This window comes from Muntiacus reevesi, chromosome 3, assembly GCF_963930625.1.
Source record: "Muntiacus reevesi chromosome 3, mMunRee1.1, whole genome shotgun sequence".
In the NCBI taxonomy this organism is placed as follows: Eukaryota; Metazoa; Chordata; class Mammalia; order Artiodactyla; family Cervidae; genus Muntiacus; species Muntiacus reevesi.
The window spans coordinates 208,964,906-208,984,479 of NC_089251.1; the positions used below are offsets into that span (position 1 = coordinate 208,964,906).

At 38.3% G+C, this 19,574-nt stretch overlaps 1 protein-coding gene across 1 annotated transcript in view; it reads right to left on the reverse strand.

Annotated features, from left to right (window-relative positions):
• The window catches only part of NCKAP5 (NCK associated protein 5), a 1,099,478-nt gene extending 1,080,653 nt beyond the window's left edge, over window positions 1-18,825 (reverse strand). Inside the window, exon 1 of the mRNA XM_065931416.1 lies at window positions 18,398-18,825. The gene's annotated coding sequence lies outside the window, so the exon portion shown is untranslated. The remainder of the gene's footprint in view (window positions 1-18,397) is intronic.
• Between the last annotated feature and the right edge of the window lie 749 nt (window positions 18,826-19,574).

Here is a 19,574-nt window from a genome sequence, read left to right on the forward strand (position 1 = left end):
TAGTTTTAACTTCCTACTGTAATCACTTAAGGTAACATGAGGAGCACATTTTTTTTTTCCTTTGTTTTACAAATTTTAATTCCATTTATTCTTTTCTCAATCATACATGGTAGTGGTATTCACTGCTGTTCTTTTGAATAGGTAGACTATCCATTTTCTATTAGCCTCCAACTAATAAAAATAATAGAAAAAAATAAAATTAAAAAAAAATTTTTTTTTAAAGGAGCACATTTTTTTTTCTAGAGGTGAGATTTTTTTTTCCATTTATCTTTATTAGTTGGAGGCTAATTACTTTACAATACTGTAGTGGTTTTTGTCATACATTGACATGAATCAGCCATGGATTTACATGTATTCCCCATCCCGATCCCCCCTCCCACCTCCCTCTCCACCCGATTCCTCTGGGTCTTCCCAGTGCACCAGGCCTGAGCACTTGTCTCATGCACCCACCCTGGGCTGGTGATCTGTTAGAGGTGAAATTATATTTCATTAATATAAGCCATCATGCCCACAGTGAGAATTCATTTCTGATCTTAAGTATCTCTTGTCTAATATGGTCTTACATTACAATGAAAACACTAGCCAAAGACCTGGGAATAATATGTATGTCAAGAGAGAACAGAGTCCCAGCAGGAATTCAGAGATTCCATTTGTGAAGCAACATGGTTCTGGTGCTCATTTGAGCAGATGGGGGTCCCAAAGGTACAGCGAGCCAGAAGAGATTGGAGACATTCTGCCTCTATATTCAAGGCTAGGGGGATGGGACCATAGAGGACAGAGCTTAGTAACCAAAAGTATCAGAGATTATAGCATCCACAAGCGGTCCCTCAGCTGCTGAACCTGCTCTACTCTGTCAGATTTGTTGTTAGGTATCTGGCCTCAGAAGTTTTCAAAGGTTTTAATGTATCTCCCTTGCCCTAGTCAGTTGCAACATCCACCTTAAAAACAGAAAAAAAGGCGCTTATGAAAAGTTAGTCAACAAAATGCATGTGGTTTCTATAGTCAAACAGACCTGAGATCAAATATTGATTCTACCACTCATTAGCTATTTGCTGGACTGGAGCCCACCAGGCTCCTCTGTCTACAGGACTTCCCAGATTGAACCCATCTCCTGTGTTGCAGGCAGATTCCTTACCATTTGAACCACCAGGGAAGCCCCCATTAGCTATTTGATTTGGACAAATCAACTTCACTGAGTCTCAAGTGCCCCATCTCCAAAATAGTCATCTTTTGAAGAGGAAGTGAGGTGAAATACATGAAGCACTTGCCACATGATAAATATTAATACAGTAGCTATTGATATGGTTAGTTGTTAGAACAGGGTCTGGTACATAGTAGGTGCTCAATGAGAAAGTATTAATGGAATCCTATCATTAGGATTCTTATAGCAGATCTGAACAATGGGACAGGGACAGTAGCCTGGTACATAAGGTCTGAAGTGTAACCTCCAAGACAGGAGAGAGAAACCTAAAATAATCATGGGAAATAATAAAGATAAATCTTCAACCCTCCACTCCTTCTCACAACTCCCTTGCTTCAGAATTCTGTTTATTTCTAGACACACATGGTACTGGAAAGGCTCTTGTCTTAATGGAGTAAAGAATTATCAACAATCCAAGTACAAATTAAAAGTTGTCAAGTGTGTGACTGTCTTCAACAGTCTGGACTCTAAATATAAATAGGATTTTACTTAAAGTTTCACAATTGGGGATGTCTTTTTATTTCTCCTTTGATTCTTTTCCCTCCAACCAATTCTCCCTTCACCACCACCACCATCACAGAATAACTTTGTCTCCCTCTAACATTAAACACACCTCATTGTGTGTCCTGACCAGCTCCCCACCCCCACCCCCATCTTCTGCAGGCCTCTCAATAACTGAGAACAAGACTGGCAAAACAATTGCTGATCAAGAGTGCATGTTCTAGGGGAAAAGAGGAGGTGGCTGGCTACACATATTATCCATCCATTAATGAAAGATATTGATAGTTCAAACCACTGAATCTCATTTAATGTGTTTTCACTCCATCAGGGGGAACCACTGGTGCCCAATATAAAAATACTCTCTTAGCACGCAACCTCTGGTGAACTTCTTAAAAATTAATGACTGCATTTATTCATCTTTCCTGACTTTGGCCTTCCATTCATCTGTCCCTCAGGAAAATTGCATGCTCTTTCCAAAGGCTAATGGTGGGCATCTACTTTCTCAAAAAAGTCAAGTGACATTATAGCCTGTAGCTCCAAGGATAAGAAGAACTATAGCAAGACATGACACAACAACAGATGAATGCTTTTCATGTTGTCTAGCAGCCTTCACCCTGAATGTGTATGAGTAAAACACAATGTGTTTGTAAAACACAATGTGTATGAGTAAAAAATAAGAACCTGATGTTACTTTGCCATGCAGTCAAGATACTTTTATTATGAGTGGATCACACGACCTTAGGGCTCTGTAAACTTTGGAAAGTGATGAAGGGAGTGAGGAGAGGGTGAGGCAGAAGGTCCTCAAAGCTCTGAGTCAGAGCTCAGCTATTTCGGGGGATTCCACTCACATCCCTTGAGGTTAGTAAAGCAGAAAAGACAAACAGTTCTGGCCCCTGATGATAAACAAGGGAAAGAACCCAAAACTCCACAGAATGTTGATGGATGAAAGAAGCCCTAAAAAGAACTACCTCAAAGAATTGGAGCATTCAAAGCAAAGGTAGTGTTAGTAGAAATGTTTGTACTAGGTGAAAGCTATGACTTGGTCCAGAATCTCCCTTAACAGAGCCCAACCAAATGTGTATCCTCAACCAATGGTAGAGGTAGGGTCCTCAGGATCATATGGAGCAGCAAGGAAAATCAGACTTAAGATTAGAAACTGCCATACAGAATCCAGATGTGGATTTTGAAGACTGGACTGTGGTCCCTGGGGTAGGCTAGGAATCATCAGTCATTTGAAAATACATCCCGTGAACCTGTATTTAGGGAACAATGAGAGATGCAAAGTAGTGGCATATAAAATACTAGTAGATCCTAACCACTAAGAAATTATATTCTCATTAGAAAATGGGTCATGTGAAATATTGAGAACTAAAAATAAGAGAGACTGGTTCTGTAACTACTGATGCAACGAAAACAATAGGAATAGCAGAGGGAAGAGTGATTTCTCCCTTGTTCTGGGTGTGGGCATTTCCAGCATGTTCTTGTTGTTAGGGGCTAAGTTGTATCCAACTCTTCATGACCCCACGGACTATAGCCCACCAGGCTCCTCTGTCCATGGGATTTTCTAGGCAAAAATATTGGAGTGGGCTGCCATTTCCTTCTGCAAAGGATCTTCCCAACCCAGGGATTGAAACTGTGTCTCCTGCATTGGCAGTCAGATTCTATACCATTGACTCCACCAGGGAAGCCCTTTATTTCCAGCATCCTCCACTTATTTTGGAGGATACTTCACTGTGTATACTAAGGACTGGATGGAATGCCCCTTGGCCTCTTGCCCACACAGCAAGACAACACATCTCAGGTTTAACCAGCCACTCATTCCCCTACCTCTTTCTGGATCTAAACCTATTGATGCAAAGACTTGGAGACAAAGAAGCTCGCTTAAAGTGTCCACAGTGGGATTCCGCAATGGCTGTGATGTCCTGGCCCTATGGCTTGCCCAAGGCAGCCCCTGGCTTCCTGCTTCTGAGTGACTGGACCTGCCTCAGTTCTGGTCTGTTTGCTGGTTCTCCAGGTTTCTGCTGACTCTGACTGTGGCTGTGTAAGCTACTTTCTGTTGCTGTGGCCCAAACTATGACTTCTGCAGCCATCCTAAAGTACAAAGTAAAGTGAAGTTGCTCATTCGTGTACAACTTCTTGCAACCCCATGGACTGCAGCCTACATACGAGGCTCCTCTATCCATAGGGAATCCCTTATTTTTACTGTATTATTGTCAGCTTTTAAAAATAAGAACTATGCTTATTTATCTTTCCTAGTCCTGGAGCTCTCGATACACATGGCTCCTCAGGAAGACTGAATTTAACTGAAAAAAAAAAAAAAAAAGAAAAATTTGTTCAATTTCTTTTTTGTATGTTTTTCTTTTACCATCAGCTGGCATGACATAAATGCCCATTTTGGTATTGTTGAAAGAACCCTGCCCTTGGAGCCCAATTAAATTTTTCTTCTTACTTGGAATTCTTTGGGGCTTGAGACAAGTCACTAACCTTGCTAAGTCTCAGTTTCCTCTTCTGGAAACAGGGGCAATAATTCTACTTCACTGGACTAGTGTGCAAATTAAATGAGACATTAAATTGGGCAATAATAGTCTTTTCAATATTTGGTACTGAAACAATTGGGTATGCACTTGTAGAAAAATGAAGTTGATGCCTTCCTGCCTATATTATATACAAAGATTAACTAAAAGTGTATCACAAACCAAAATGTAGGAACTAAAACTATAAAAATCTTAGAAGAAATATGGAAGTATATCTTTATGAGCTTGGATTAAGCAGTGAATTCTTAGAAATAAAAAAGAATAAGCAAAAAAAAAGATAAATTGGACTTAGCAAAATTAAAAACCTCTGGAGTCTTGAATATGAAAAGTGAATTCAAAAACTATACACAAATCTATACTGCTGGGTACTCCCAGCCCCTGTCTGGGAACTCTATTAACCCACAGCTGTCTGTGTGGGACTGGAATTTATGCTACAGCAGTGAACAAATACTACAATTTCATAATCGAGGCTATGACCCAGAACACTGCCCAGATTCCTGGCTCCCTAGACAGCAGCCAAGCGTCATGGTTCCTGGGCTCCCCAGTTCCACGTGACTCTTCTCTAGAGGGGCTCTGACACCCCTGAATCAGCTTCGTCTTTGGTGGGACAGGCCCTCCCTGCTGCCAGTCTCTTCTCATTGGCTCCCTTGACCTGCTATCTCTTCTGAAAGCCTGGTTGATCAGGAGTAGGGGCTCCCCTCACAATGGGGAACTTGCCCTTTACCGCCAGGGCTGTTGCTGCCTAAATGTCTGTGACCCAGATCAGGCTCTGAAGACGCTGCTATCTGAGGGGAAGGCCTGATGTACAGATGGGCCTCTCAGCTCCCACAGTCTCTGGCCTTGAGGATGATCTATCCCATCTTGAGGAGTTATTAAGGAAATGGATACCATGAATATCTCCTGAGGATCACTCCAAGGAAAGAAATCCCAATACCATTCTCTCCCAATCCTGTTGAAATTGCTGGCTTTCTCATGGACAGGGCAGAGGGTGGTCTGGGGCGAGGGAGAGTTTTGTTTAATCCTTCGGTTTTTCTTATCTGGTCTTGCTGCCTCAATTTTCATACACCAACTCATAAACAAGATCAGTGACTTGAGGTTCCATTGCAGATGAGTGGTGCTAACCTTATCCAGCTCTCACTCTGCATTGTTTGGTTTAAATAGTTTCTTGTCATTTGAAGAATTAAGAAACAAAAACAATCCAGAACAACTGCCTCTTTTTTCAGGGCAATTCCATTCCTTTGAAATGGAAATTTTTAATATTGCACTGGTAAACTGTGAGAATCAGTTATACTGTTTATCAGTGCCAACAAAATGGCCTACAGACCTCCTTCTCACCTCCTCTTGTGACTTCTTTAATTCCAATTTCTACTTCTTCCTTCATAGTTTTCTATGAGTATGAAATATATACAGGACACCCTATCTCTTCCAATTGTATATTTTCGTCGTGACATTTCTATTTAAGGAGTTCATTAAGCACAATACTTATATACACACACACACACAAAACTTCTGAGGATCAAAGGATACTATCAAAAAATGAAAACACAAGCCATAGAATGGAAGAATCTATTTTGCAAATCATACATCAGATAAGGGTCCAGTACCAGAATGTACTGGATTTGTTTACAGTGAATGAGAGCAATTGGTAATAGCAATTGGTTCCTTTTGTGGGTGGAGAGAGGGATGGACTAGGAGTCTGGGATTAACAGATGCAAACTGCTATAGCACAAGGAACTATATTCCATACACTGTAATAACATAAAATTAAAAAGAATCTGAAAAGTGTGTGTGTGTGTGTGTGTGTGTGTGTGTGTGCACATGCATGCATACATGTGTGCATGTGGGTTGCCATTCCCTTCTCCAGGGGATCTTCCTGACCTAGGGATCAAACCCAGGTCTCCTGCATTGCAGGCAGATACTTTACCACCTGGGGAAGTCCATATATATATACATACACACACACACACACACACACACACACACACACACACATATAGTATACATCCTGGAGGAGGGCATGGCAATCCACTTCAGTATTCTTGCCTGGAAAATCACATGGAGAGAGAAGCCTGGCAAGCTACAGTTCATAGGATCGCACAGAGTCAGACATGACTGAAGCAACTTAGCATGCATGCATTCATAAAGCATATATATATATATATATATATATATATATATATATATATACACACACATACACATACATACACTTATTTATGAAACTGAACTACTTTTCTGTACACCAGAAACTAACACAGCATTATAAGCAACTATACTTCAATAAAATAAATTTTTTTTAAATTTTATTTTATTAGTTGGAGGCTAATTACTTCACAACATTTCAGTGGGTTTTGTCATATATTGACATGAATCAGCCATAGAGTTACACGTTAGTGATAATTGCACAATCTATGAAGATACTAAAAATCACTATTATATATTCTAAGTGGCATATAAATGATATCTCAGTGAAGTTACCAAAAAATTAAATGACACACTGTATACATAATAGAGTACATATATAAAATGTACCCATTGAAACTTACATACAAGTATACATGTAATAAGTGTTGAAAATGTAGATTTTTGTTGCTTTTATTTATGATGATTGATGATTGACTGATTAGGCAGAAAGTACTAGAAATAGAATGACTAATGAAAGAAACTTCGGGCTAGATTAGGATAAGAATTCTTTCCACCGAAAACCATTAAATTGATGTCTTTTTTGGTAAGAATCCTGTATATTTCTATCAGGAGCTCTAAATTATGTTCATATGTGTTTCATCTGCCATAAGTGTATCCAATATCCTAGATAGTTTTGTCCTCCTTGACCTTTACCCCTTCAGTCAAAACATGTTCCTGAGAAAGCATTCTCTCCACTTAGGGGTTAGATTCTGACTTTCTGTAGCCTCACCTCTCAGCATTTTTCCACATTGTTTACTTATCTTGAATGAATTTACCACAAAGTCTATTATTTGACATTCAAATTCTCCATATAAAGTCAAGAGTTTGCTTGGTTTTGGGGTTTTTTTGTTATTGTTGTTGTTATTGTCATTATTCATTTGTTTTGTCTGTTTTTTCATACAAGTATACCCAAGAGGTTAGAAGAGCATATGCCAGAATTATAAGAGTGAGTGTCTCTGGGTGATGATGGGATTATATGTAATTTTTCATCTTCTTCCACACAATCTGTGGTATTTTCCAAATGTTCTATAAAGAATCATTATTAAAGACACACTATGAATTAAAAATTACATACTTAAATATTATAAACTAGCCCTAAGACAGTTATCTCCAAAGTGAAGATGGTCCCAAAGACATATTAGAATGTTCACTAAACTAAATGTGTGTGTGAAAAAGAAAGAGAGAGTCAGATATGTGTACATTCTGCCTTTGTTGTGGGGCTTCCTGTGGGATTAGGAGGACATTTGTCTTTGCCAATTTCAGGTCAAGACTGCAGTCAAATGTTTAATCTAGTCTGCAGATTTAACATGGTGATTTGCATCATTACTCACATGTCTCTTCAACTTTCCCCTCTTGGTGGAATTTTTCCTAGATAAAGAAAACCTGAGTGATTTGCATTACCAAGCCACCACCCATACATTTACAGTCTTGGAAAAAGTTCTGGTCTAGGCAATAATTTAAGTCAGAAATATAACTTAATTAATGCACATCTTTCCCAAGCCCTGAGGGTCATTCCTTGGCACTCACATACAGCGGTGTTTACACAGAGTGTTCTGGGGATACAATGGGGAAATCCTTTCAGGAGCAACCTCTTCTTGCAATCTTTTAGACAGAGGCTGAGAAAGAACCAGGATAGAGGAGGCTGGTTGAGGTAAGTGTGAAGAAGATGAAAGTGGGATGCTTTCCTAAATGTGTAAGGACAAACGTCAAGAATCACGGTGATGTAATTAAGACATCAAGGAAACAGAACTGAATTTGATCAATAAGAAGTCTCATAAGACAGAAAATGTCCCAGAAATCACAAACTGAGGCAACTCGAAGAGCTTTGATGGCCTTTGGATGTATTGAGTTGGCCAAAAAGTTCATTTGAGTACATCCGTAAATATGGTATAAAGAGCCAAATGAACTTTTTGGTCAACCCAATATTTTAGTCAGCCTACACAATATCATTTTTAAATTAATGCTAGCATTTAAAAATGGGATGATTTGACCTAAAAAACAGATTTCCAGCTTCTTTTAAATAATTTTTTAAAAATTAAAATACAGAGCTAGCTTTTATTCTGGCAGCAATTACTGGTGTTGTGTAACACCTATATCCTTTAGACATTCACAAGACATGCTCTCCAATTCACTTACTTCCTCATGAATCCCTGCTGTCTCTACCACAATGAAATCCAGCAGTATTTCCATTTATTATCATGATTTTGTTTTTCTTACTCCTGGCAGGCTTACATTGTTTATATCACCTGGAGATCCTTTGCAGATGTTGGGTTTGAGACTCTCCCTACTTCGCTCCCACATCCAAACCCCTTCCCTTGACAACTGCCTTACCACACTCATTCCTCTACCAGGAATTTCCCTTTTCTTTTGCTCACTGCTGCTTTGTTAAAAGACAGATCCAGCTTCAATCCAAGGCATCTTAAACTTCTGGAAGAAGAATAGAATGGTATGGCATAACTGGATTTGGAGTCAGTAAACTCAGACTCAAGTCCCAGTAATAACTGGAACTAACCTGTATTATCAGGAAAAAGTAGGTTCAGATCCCAGCTCCTAAATTTTCTAGTTTGAGATCTTGAGCAATGGTTTTAACCTTTCTGAATCTCGTTTCTTAGCAGTGAATTGTAAATATTTGTCCTTCCTGCTTCACAAGATTGTTGTGAAAATCAAAAATATTTTAAGAAGGTGACAAAACTAAAAGAAGATTCATAAGAATAAATCAATTTAAGATAATTTGATGGGGCATGGGGGTGTAAATTATTAAAGCATTTTAGATGGGTTGGTGAAAAATGTATCTTACCCAATTTTCCCAATTCTCTATCTGAAACAGCAAATAGTATAATAATATACTTCGGAATTTGTTTCATATTTATATTTTAGTTAGTTATTGGCATGTGGGATCTTAGTTCCCCAACCAGGGACTAATCCATAGCCCTGCAGTGGAAGTGCAGAGGAAGTGTGGAAGTGTCTTAACCACTGGACCACCAGGGAACCCCTGTTTCTAGTTTGTTTTTACCATTTACCCAAGTCTTGGATTGTCTACTAAATATGCAGAAATGTTCTGTGTGTATATGACCCTTCTCCCTAATTTTCCAGAAGACTCGCCACCTAAAAACCTGTCTGCCACAATGCCTACAGTATCCACTATTACAGAAGCTTCTACATACAATTTTTTAATTGACTTATAACATATATCTCACATGTGCAACATTTATTATTTGAATGTTTACAGGTATAACTATGGCATTCTGATCTGTGACACCTAAAAAAGAGAGACTATAGAGAACCTGGTCACATTACTAATAACTCTTTTAAATTGTTTTTAAAACTTTTTCCAAATATGGAATTAACAATCTTTATTACAAATAATTTGGTTATGGCTGTAATTCTTTTTGTATTTATTGTAGATTAAACACTGTTAACATTTGATACATTTCCTTCCAGTCTTTCTTCTCTGAGGTTATTTTTTTCTTTAGCATCATTTAATTGACTACTTTTTCAAAATTCCTGTTTTAACTTCCTATATAATATATCATCTTATGGGTGTAACATTTTCCTTCTTTGATCACAATGGTGAGGCTGCATTTTACTGATTATGGTATTAACGTATGTGAATTGAAAACAAATTCAGCAAAACAAAAATGTACAACAAAGTAAACATTATCTTCTCATTTTAGTGGAAGTACTTTCAAATTTTGTTTGTATGCAGACACATACATGTGAATAAAACCATTTTCTAAAAATGATTTTATAATACACACGTGCAGCCTACATTTTTTCACTTACTGTCAGTATCTCACAGGCATCACTCCTATCTACTAGATCATTACCTGTATTTAGTGGCTGTATAGTGTCCACTGTGCAGTTGTACTACAATTTATTTAACAACCACCTACCAGTGGGCTTTGGATTATTCAGTTTTCACTGGCATAAATGTTACTGTAATAAATATCCTATAAATACTCTTAATAGACTTTGATTATTTAAAATAACACTCTTAGCAGTGCATTGCTGAGTCAAAAATTATGCTTTCTCCCACCCAAACTGCCCCCTTATTCATCCCAATTACATTCCCACTGAGAGTAAATGAGAATGCCTGATTTCTACTTTTTCACCAATGAGGATGGTTTAATCACTGCTAATAATAGGTAACAAAATAATACCTCATTATTTTCATCTGTATCCTGTTAATTTGTAATGAGGTTGAACATCTGTTCAAATGCTTCTTGGCAATTTATATTGCTCCTTGGAAAATTGCATTTCATTTCCTTTAACAATTTTCTATTGGGATAGTGATCTTTTTCTTATTGATTTGTAAGAGTTTTCTCTAGTCCGTAATTTATTTGACAGCTCTCCTGTTGATGGGTAGTTGTTTTCTTCATTTTAGCATTAATATAGTAATGAATAATTTTGTAAGCTCGTAATTATATATCACACATTATCTCTTTTGAATAGATTAAATTAGAATAGATTAAAATACTTTAACATACATTGTTAAAACGCTTTCCATAAAAGCCACACCAATTTACACTTCAGCTATCAGATTATGAGATCACCTACCTCATAGCAACCCATTTTATATCCAACCACAGTAATAAAACAGGACGCAGAGAGATAAAGACATAAAGAGCATAGCATACAAGTCACAGAGAGAGAGGACAGTCAATCCTGCTACAGAATTTCTAGAAGCCAGGGCAGAAGAGGATTGAAATGACATGGTAGAATCAACATGGAGAGGTATGTATGAAATCTTTATCTCTTGTAAAGATTTCCCCAAAACAAGCTCTTTCATGGTTCCTTGAAAATGGGTGACTGCTGCTAATTTGAGACTAAAAGTCTAATCAACTCATTTAACTTCTTACTTTCCTAAATTCCACTAACAAAGTTCAATTACTTATTGTACAAATTACTTGCTTCTCTTAGAAATGCTAAATCCCAGGGGAACCAAGGAAAAAGAACACTGCCCCAGTATTGGGCAATTTCCTGGTGATAATGTAAAAACAGTGACTCCTAAGACTAGGCTTGGGTGACAAGAAGTAGTCATAGCCCTGCATTTTGTCAATCAAAGGACAGAAGAGTGTTTCAGACAACAGCTTAAGTCTTTGAAAACAAGCAAATTTTACTCATTCAGTAGGTAAACAAACAAAAAAACTGCAAACCCAAGGTTTCAAACTCAAATCAATGCTATTTCAAAGAAACAAAAACTAAGCAATTTCTTGGTTCTAAGATCTTTTCCCATGAACTCCAATCACATACCCCGTCATAAATGACAGCATGTGGAGGCATGGCAGTGGCAGAAAGAACACAAGCAGAACGGTAATGTCTAGTGCAGAGAGCTGATAAGGAGAGCCTAATTAATGGTTCTGAAGTGCTTTCAAGATATAAAATCCCATAATAATATTAAATAGCACCATCATCATCCAGTTAAGGCAATTAACAGCCTGTTTTTCTTCTTTCAAACATAGGTGATCACACAGAAACAACCCTAACAAACTAAAGCCAGTTATACATACATCTTTAGTTTTACATATATATATATATGCATATATATTTATATAAAAGCAGTTATATGTATTAAAAGCTAGTTATATGTTTTTCCATATATGCTTCAGCTAATTTTGGTTATTCTTCCCAACTGCTGCTAGTTATGGGTCATATCATAATCACCATTGTCTAATCAATAGCATCAAGCTTACCATGTGATTGAAACTCTATTATAAAAATGCTGTTATATTTTTCATTTGTTTTTAGCAAACAATTCAAGTCTAATTTTTTTAGGCCACAGCAAGCAGCTTGTGGGATCTTAGTTCCCTGGCCAAGGATCAAACCTACACCCACTTCCCTTCCCTTCCACCAGGGAAGTCTCTCAAGTCTGATTATTAATGATACCACTCTGTTGTGTCTCTTTCCATTTGGTTCTTAGTTTTTATTTACTCTCCCCTTATGAAATCTTACTCCCTCCCGGGATTTTTTTATAATTTTGATGACTTCTAAATCATTTTATTAACTCAGGCCTCTTTTCCAAGCTACACGCATATGCTTCCTAATGCTAACTGGCCAATTTCACCAGAAGTCCCATAGATAGCTCAGCCTCTCATACCCAAAGACCAGCTGACAAGACTTCTCCACTCCCATAAAAACTGCTTCTTTTTCCTCTTGGGTAATGTTGTCACTAGCCTGAGTCACTCATGCGCTAAAGGTCAGCTGGCCTCTCTCTTTTCTCTCCTCCTTCCTTTCCCTTCCACATTCATTTCTGCTGATCCAAGTTTTAGAATCTCTGTTTTATCTGTAACGCTCTCTCCATATTTAGGACGTTGGTTTAAGTACTCCCCAGTTCCTGATAGAACCATCACTTTAGCTTAACAATTGCAATCCCCAGACACCTTTTTATTCACACATGGACAAGTCTGCCAACAGGCTGTTTCACAAATGATAATATAATCACATTACTGTTTTTCTTAAAGTTTTTACTGACACCCCATAGCCAATAGTACAAGGCTGTTTTTGGACAAAGATATATTTGTCAAAATAGGAGAACAGACATATTTAAGATGGCATTTGCTTGATTTATAATTTTAAAATATTTAACTTATAGTATGTGAACCTCTAATTGCACTCTTGCCTTATGCTCAAAAATTGGAAAGGTGGACTTAACTCTGAGGTGTCCAATTACTCTGGTTTCTCCCCTTGTCTCTATAGATTTGCATAACATTTCATATAATAGAATATATATATTCAATATGTGGCCTTTTGTGTCTTCTTCCATTAGCATAATATTTCTAAGATTCATCCATATTTTAGCAGGTATCAGTATTTAATTCCTTTATATGACTTGATAGTATGGATATACCACATACTTTTTGTTAATTATGCATAATACTGCTAAGAACAATTGTGTACAAGTTTTCGTATGGACATACATTTACGATTCTCTTGGGTATATACTTAAGAGAGGAATTTCTGGATCATGTGGGAACTCTAAGGTTAGCATTTTGACAACTGTCAAATCTTATCTAAAATGGCTACACCATTTTACATTCCTACCAGCAATACATGAGAATTCTCATTTCTGTACATCTTTGCCAGCATTTGTTATTGTTCATCTTTCTCATTACAGTCATTGTAATAGGGGCAAAGTGGTATTTCTCCTGCTTTTGATTTGCATTTTACCAATAACCAATGATCTCAAACCCTCAGATCATGTGCTTACTGGCAATTTGCACATCTTTTTAGAAGAAAATTACTTTGAATCCTTTACCCATTTTTTAAAAGAATTATTTGTCTTCTTATGTTTGATAGTGGGAGTTCTTTATATACTTTGGTTGAATATGTCATTGTATGGGACACAAGTCCCTTATTAAATTTATGATTTGCAAATATTTTCTTCCATTGGGTGGGCTATCTTTTCACTTTCTTAAATGATGTCCTTTGAAGATTGAATGTTGATACAGTCTTTATTTTTCCTTTTGTCACTTTTGCTTTTTGTGTTGTATCTGAGAAAACTTTACCTCATCCAAAATCATGAAAATTTACTCCTATGTTTTCTTCCAAGAGTTTCACAGTTTTAGTTCTTACATTTAGCTCTGTGATCCATTTTGAATTAATATTTGCTTGAGTTGTGAGTTAAGAGCTCCAAATGTATTCTTTTATATGTGGATATCCACCTTTCCCAGCACTGTTTGTTAAATAGACTATTCTTTCTCCCTATTGAATTGTCTTGGCACCACTGTCAAAAATCAATTGATCATAAATGTAAAGGTTTATTTCTGAACTCTCAATTTAATTTCATTGATCTATATATGTAGGTTTATACTAATAACATACTTTTTTTTGTTTGTTTTTAGTACTGTTGCTTTGCAGTAACTTAAAATCAAGAACTGTGAGTTACAATTTTGGTCTAAAGATTGTTTTGACTTTCTTGGTAATTTTCATTTTTTTAAGATTTAATTATTTATTCTTGGTTGTGCTGGGTCCTCATTGCTGCGTGCAAACTTTCTCTATTTGTGGCTAGTAGGGGCTACTCTTTATTGTGATGCGCAGACTTCTCACTGCAGTGGCTTCTCTTGTGGCAGGACACAGGCTGTAGGCACATGGGCTTCAGTGGATGCAGTGCAGGGGCTCAGTGATTGTGACTCACAGGTTCCAGAGCAGTAGTTGAGGTGCGTGGGGCTTCGCTGCTCTGCAGCATATGGGAATTTCCCAGACCAGGGATGAAACCTGATTGGCAGGCAGAGTCTCAACCACAAGACCACCATGGAAGCTCCCTGTAATTTTCACTTCTTACCAATCTTACTATCAGCTTGTCATTTCTGAAAGAAAAGATGGCTTAGATTTTGATAACAATTCTGTTCTATTTCTAGATAAATATGGGGAGTATTGTCATCTTAAAAATATTAAGTCACTCAAGGTATGTACATGGAATATCTTTCCATTTATTTTGGCCTTCTTTAATTTCATTAGCAATACTTAGTATTACAAGACCTACATTTTTGTTAAAATTCTTTCTAAACATTTTCTTTATGATGCTATTATAAATTGAACTGCTTTTTTTAAATTTCATTTTTCAATTGCTCACTGCTATTGTATAGACATGCAATTGATTTTTGTATATTGATCTTGTATTCTGTAGCATTAATTTGTTTATTAATTGTATTTTAAATGGATTCTTTAGGATTTTATACACACAAAATTATGTCATCAGCAAATAAAGACAGTTTTCCTTCTTTATTCCAATCTGGGTGCCTTTGGATTTATTTTTCTTATCTAATTTCTCTGGATAGAACTACAGTACAATACTGAATAAAATAATGAGAGCAGAATTTTACCTTTTCTTGATTGTAGGGAGGAAGGTCTTTTACTATTAAGTACAATATTCAGTTCAGTCACTCAGTCATGTCCAACTCTTTGCAACCCCATGAACCGCAGCACACCAGACCTCCCTGTCCATCACCAACTCCTGGAGTTTACCCAAACTCATGTCCATTGAATTGGTGATGCCATCCAACCATCTCATCCTCTGTCATCCCCTTCTCCTCCTCCCTCAATCTTTCCCAGCATCAGGGTCTTTTCATATGAGTCAGTTCTTCCAATCAGGTGGCCAAAGTATTGGAGTTTCAGCTTCAACACCTGTCCTTCCAATGAACACTCAGGACTGATCTCCTTTAGGATGGACTGGTTGGATCTCCTTGGCAGTCCAAGGGACTCTCGAGAGTCTTCTCCAACACCACAGTTCAAAAGCATCAATTCTTCAGTGCTCAGCTTTCTTTATAGTCCAACTCTCACATCCATACATGACCACAGGAAAAACCATAGCCTTGACTAGAAGGACCTTTGTTGGCAAAGTAATGTAACTGCTTTTTACTATGTTGTCTAGGTTGGTCATAGCTTTAGTTCCAGGTCATAGCATAGTTCCAGGACCAGCAAATAGTCATAACACAGGCCCAAATGTGGAAAAGAGTTTATTGCATCCAGTCTTCAGAAAGAGTAGTATGATTAGAGTTGGGACAAATGTCACAAGATGAAACTAGAAAATTGAGCAGGGATTACAGCTTCTCAAAGTGTGGTCCCAGGACTGGAACTGGTCTGCAAACTGTTTGCTTAGGATACATGACAGGGAATTCCCTAATGGTCCAGTGATTAGGACTCCAAGCTTTTGCTGCTGAGGGCCCAGGTTTCATTCCTGATTGGGAAGCTAAGATCCCACAAGCCACTTGGCCAAATTAATTAATTAATTAAAATAAAGGATCCATGATAAGTACAAAATTTAAGAGTAAATGTTTAGAAATACTGTAGCAATTTGGTATTGCCACAACCTTGAAGCAACATTTTGCCACTTTTAATAAAATTATTTCCAGTCCAAAACAGATTGGAAATTAAAAACAAAAACAATCTATGAGATAGTTTAAGAAGCACTGTCCTCCATGTCCAATCTCTCAAACTTCTTCTGTAAAGAGCCAGGCAATAACTGTTTTAGGCTTTGTGGGGTCATAGGATCTCTGTTGCAACTATTCAATTCTGTTATGATAGCACAAAAGCAGCTGTGGACCATATATCAGCAAAGGGGTTTGGCTGGGTCTAATGAAAATTTATCTATTAAAAAAAATCATGGTGATCAGATTTAGTCTGTGATGCCTAGTTTGTCAACCCTATTCTAGACCACAGGAAGAAGACTGGGCTTGACTCTAAAATCAACAAAACCCATTTAATAAAGGATTCCCTCACCCTTGCCCCTTTCTCATCACTGTCTACATGTGTGTGTGTGTAAAGTCTTTACATCATTGACTCTAAATCAGAAAGAACTTTGAAGCTCCTCTCACTTCAATTCAGTGTTCTCATAGCAACCATAACAAATGGAACCTCTGCTTACAGCACTGGTGTCTACAGGCAGGATTCTTTTGACTCTTACCTGCATTCCTAAGAAATGATGATGACACCATTGACCTTGCATTAGCCTGGTGAGCAACTGACAGATCCAAGAGGCCACAGCCTTCCACTCTCCACGGCCTCACAGTAAGTTTCCATTGCATCTGAGTTCTTAGATCACCTCTAGGGCCCAATTTCTAGATGTATACCATGCCATTTTTCTTTTGTACATAGCTACGTTTGTGTCCACAGGTACTCTGGTGAGCGCTGTCCATCACTGGCTCATGTGGTGTGTCTGAAATGGTCGTATAGGACAAGCAGCCACCACATGTGGAACCATGTTTACCCCTGGGCTTCAACACTGCCATGAGCAGGAAGGCCTTCTGCACTTGCATGCCTCCATTCACACTGCACCCACGTCATAAACCCAACCCAACACCCACACAGTAGGTCACCGTATACTCTCCACACCCAGAACACAGACCACTGTGTGTGTGAGAACATGCGCCCAACAGCAGGTCTCTCACGTGGAGGGCAGAGCTGAAGCAGCCCTTTCTGAAATCTCTTGTATTTAAGATTTCTTTCATTGACCCATAACAAATTTAATAGCTAAAACTTTGCTCTTGCAAGTTTCTGTAAAATATTCCTTCTGAGCCTACCACCGTTTATCTTGGCAGCAGGTAGCTTGAAGAGTTTTGGAAAGGCTCAGCTTTGCATAGCCTCAGAGCTACTGGCACATTAAAGATTAATAAAGAGCAATGAACTGCAACATGATCCTTCACCATGAAATGTGCAAGATTCTTTGTTTGCAATGAACAAACCAAAGCCAAAAAGGGCCAACTGTGACAAGCTAGTATCGGAAACAATCAGGAACTGTGTGTGTCTTTCACTGGTCAATTGATGGATAGCAATCAATACTCCTCGTCAGCCCTACTCTTCCTAAACATTCTCAGGAATTTAAGATGGGCCTGGGAGTCCAACCCACAGAGCCGGGTATTTACTGAGCTTGCAGAACCACAGAGATAGTGCAACCGCAGCTGCCCTCTTCCAGTATAAGAGTGATTCAGAACAAGTTCCCAAGTTAGCAGCTTCTCCAAGGAAAGTTGAGATAAAGCAAGGCATTTCCAAACATTTGGGATTTGCTTGAGTAAGACAGAACACTTGTGTCTGATTGAATATTAACCCAGGAGGAAAAATACACTTTGCATGCACAGGCAAGGGGCTGGTGGCAGAATGCATAAGACATTGAGGAGGAAAATAAAAACGAAACAAGCACATACAGCATATCTATTGGTTCAAAGGAGGAATCTGTAATCAACCTCAGGACACTTGGACAGGCAGCAAATACTGGGACAGATCAACAGAGGCAAATATTGAAACATGTATCCTGAATTCTGGAAAAGCACTGGCGGACTCCACATGTGTGCTGGGTGATGCCCTGTGTCTATTTACACATTGCAATCCCCTCAAGCCCTCCAGAAAAATCACAGGCAAACCCTATGCTCTGCAAATCAGCGATCTGAAGCAGAGCACTCACTTAGCATATTGGAAGTTCTCGTCTCCACACCAACAGAAACATTAAAGAAAAAAGAGAGAGAAAAGAAAATTCTGACCTTACCGAAAAGGCATAGCAGGGACGGTGAATATGTTCACTTTAGCCCACTCAGTGCTTTCTCTTGCATTCGGTCAGTGTTCTAAGGCTATTGAGGAGAGTTCCTGGGGTTTTCGGATCTTCCTTCAAGAGTTTTAATCACTGGCTTCCCCAGACCGGGTTTAACAAACACTGCTGTGTTCTGTCAATATTTGTATGCAGCACCGCATTGGGCAGCCAGCCAACACAGAGTTTCAAGAGGCAAGGGGAGAAAACTGACACCCTAACAAACATGCTTCCCTCCTTTGTGTCTTTTAAGGTGGTGCTCAAAGTGTCATCTTTGATGATGACAGCAACTAAAGATACCCTCTTTGGGGGACTCTCTCCATTGTCCCCAAACCCCTGGCTGGGCTGCCCGAACTGGGTTCCGCAAAGTTTGTTTTCTGTCTCTCTCCCCTGAAGTTCTCCACACAATCACCCGGCTTCCCTCTCTACCAGCTGCACTTTAAATGTATTTTAATTGGCTGGAATGTCGAAAGAATCCATTTGGCAGTCGTTTACATGTGAAGCACGCCCAGGGCAGCTGAAAGAGGCCCCAGAAGCAGCCGATTACTTCATCAAAAGCTGCAGTTTGAATACCATTGACTCCTACATAACTACAGTGAACTCAATTCGACAGGCAAGTAGGAGTAATTAATAATTTGCTGAGAAAAATTCTTCATTCATCTAAAAGCCAAAAATGCAAAGGAAAAAAATAAATCCCTGCAGACACAACCATTCTTATGAAAGACTTGATTGATAGTCCCCAGTTCTACTCTCCACAAACATTGACTTTGTATAGCATTACAGGAGGGGGCATGGTGCATAATTTGGTTTGCCTGAGAAGTTAATTTAAGTAATTTTCCTTTTGAATGATCCCCTGAGATACGTCGTTCTGTTACCTCTTTACACATTAGCCATATGCTGCAATAACTATTGCCAGTACTTGTGGTATTTCTTCATTTCTTTTTTTTTTTCTTGGTTGGTTGCAGTAACTAGCTTGTGGCCTCCGTGAAAGCATGTCACAAATAAATTCTTTGACACTCTGTGTCAAAGTGGATAATCATCACCACCCAGAATATATTCACTGAAGAAAAGGTTAAAGCACTCTGGGAAAAAAAAAAGTCAGTTTCAACAGATTCTAACATCAAGGAGGTAGGTGGAT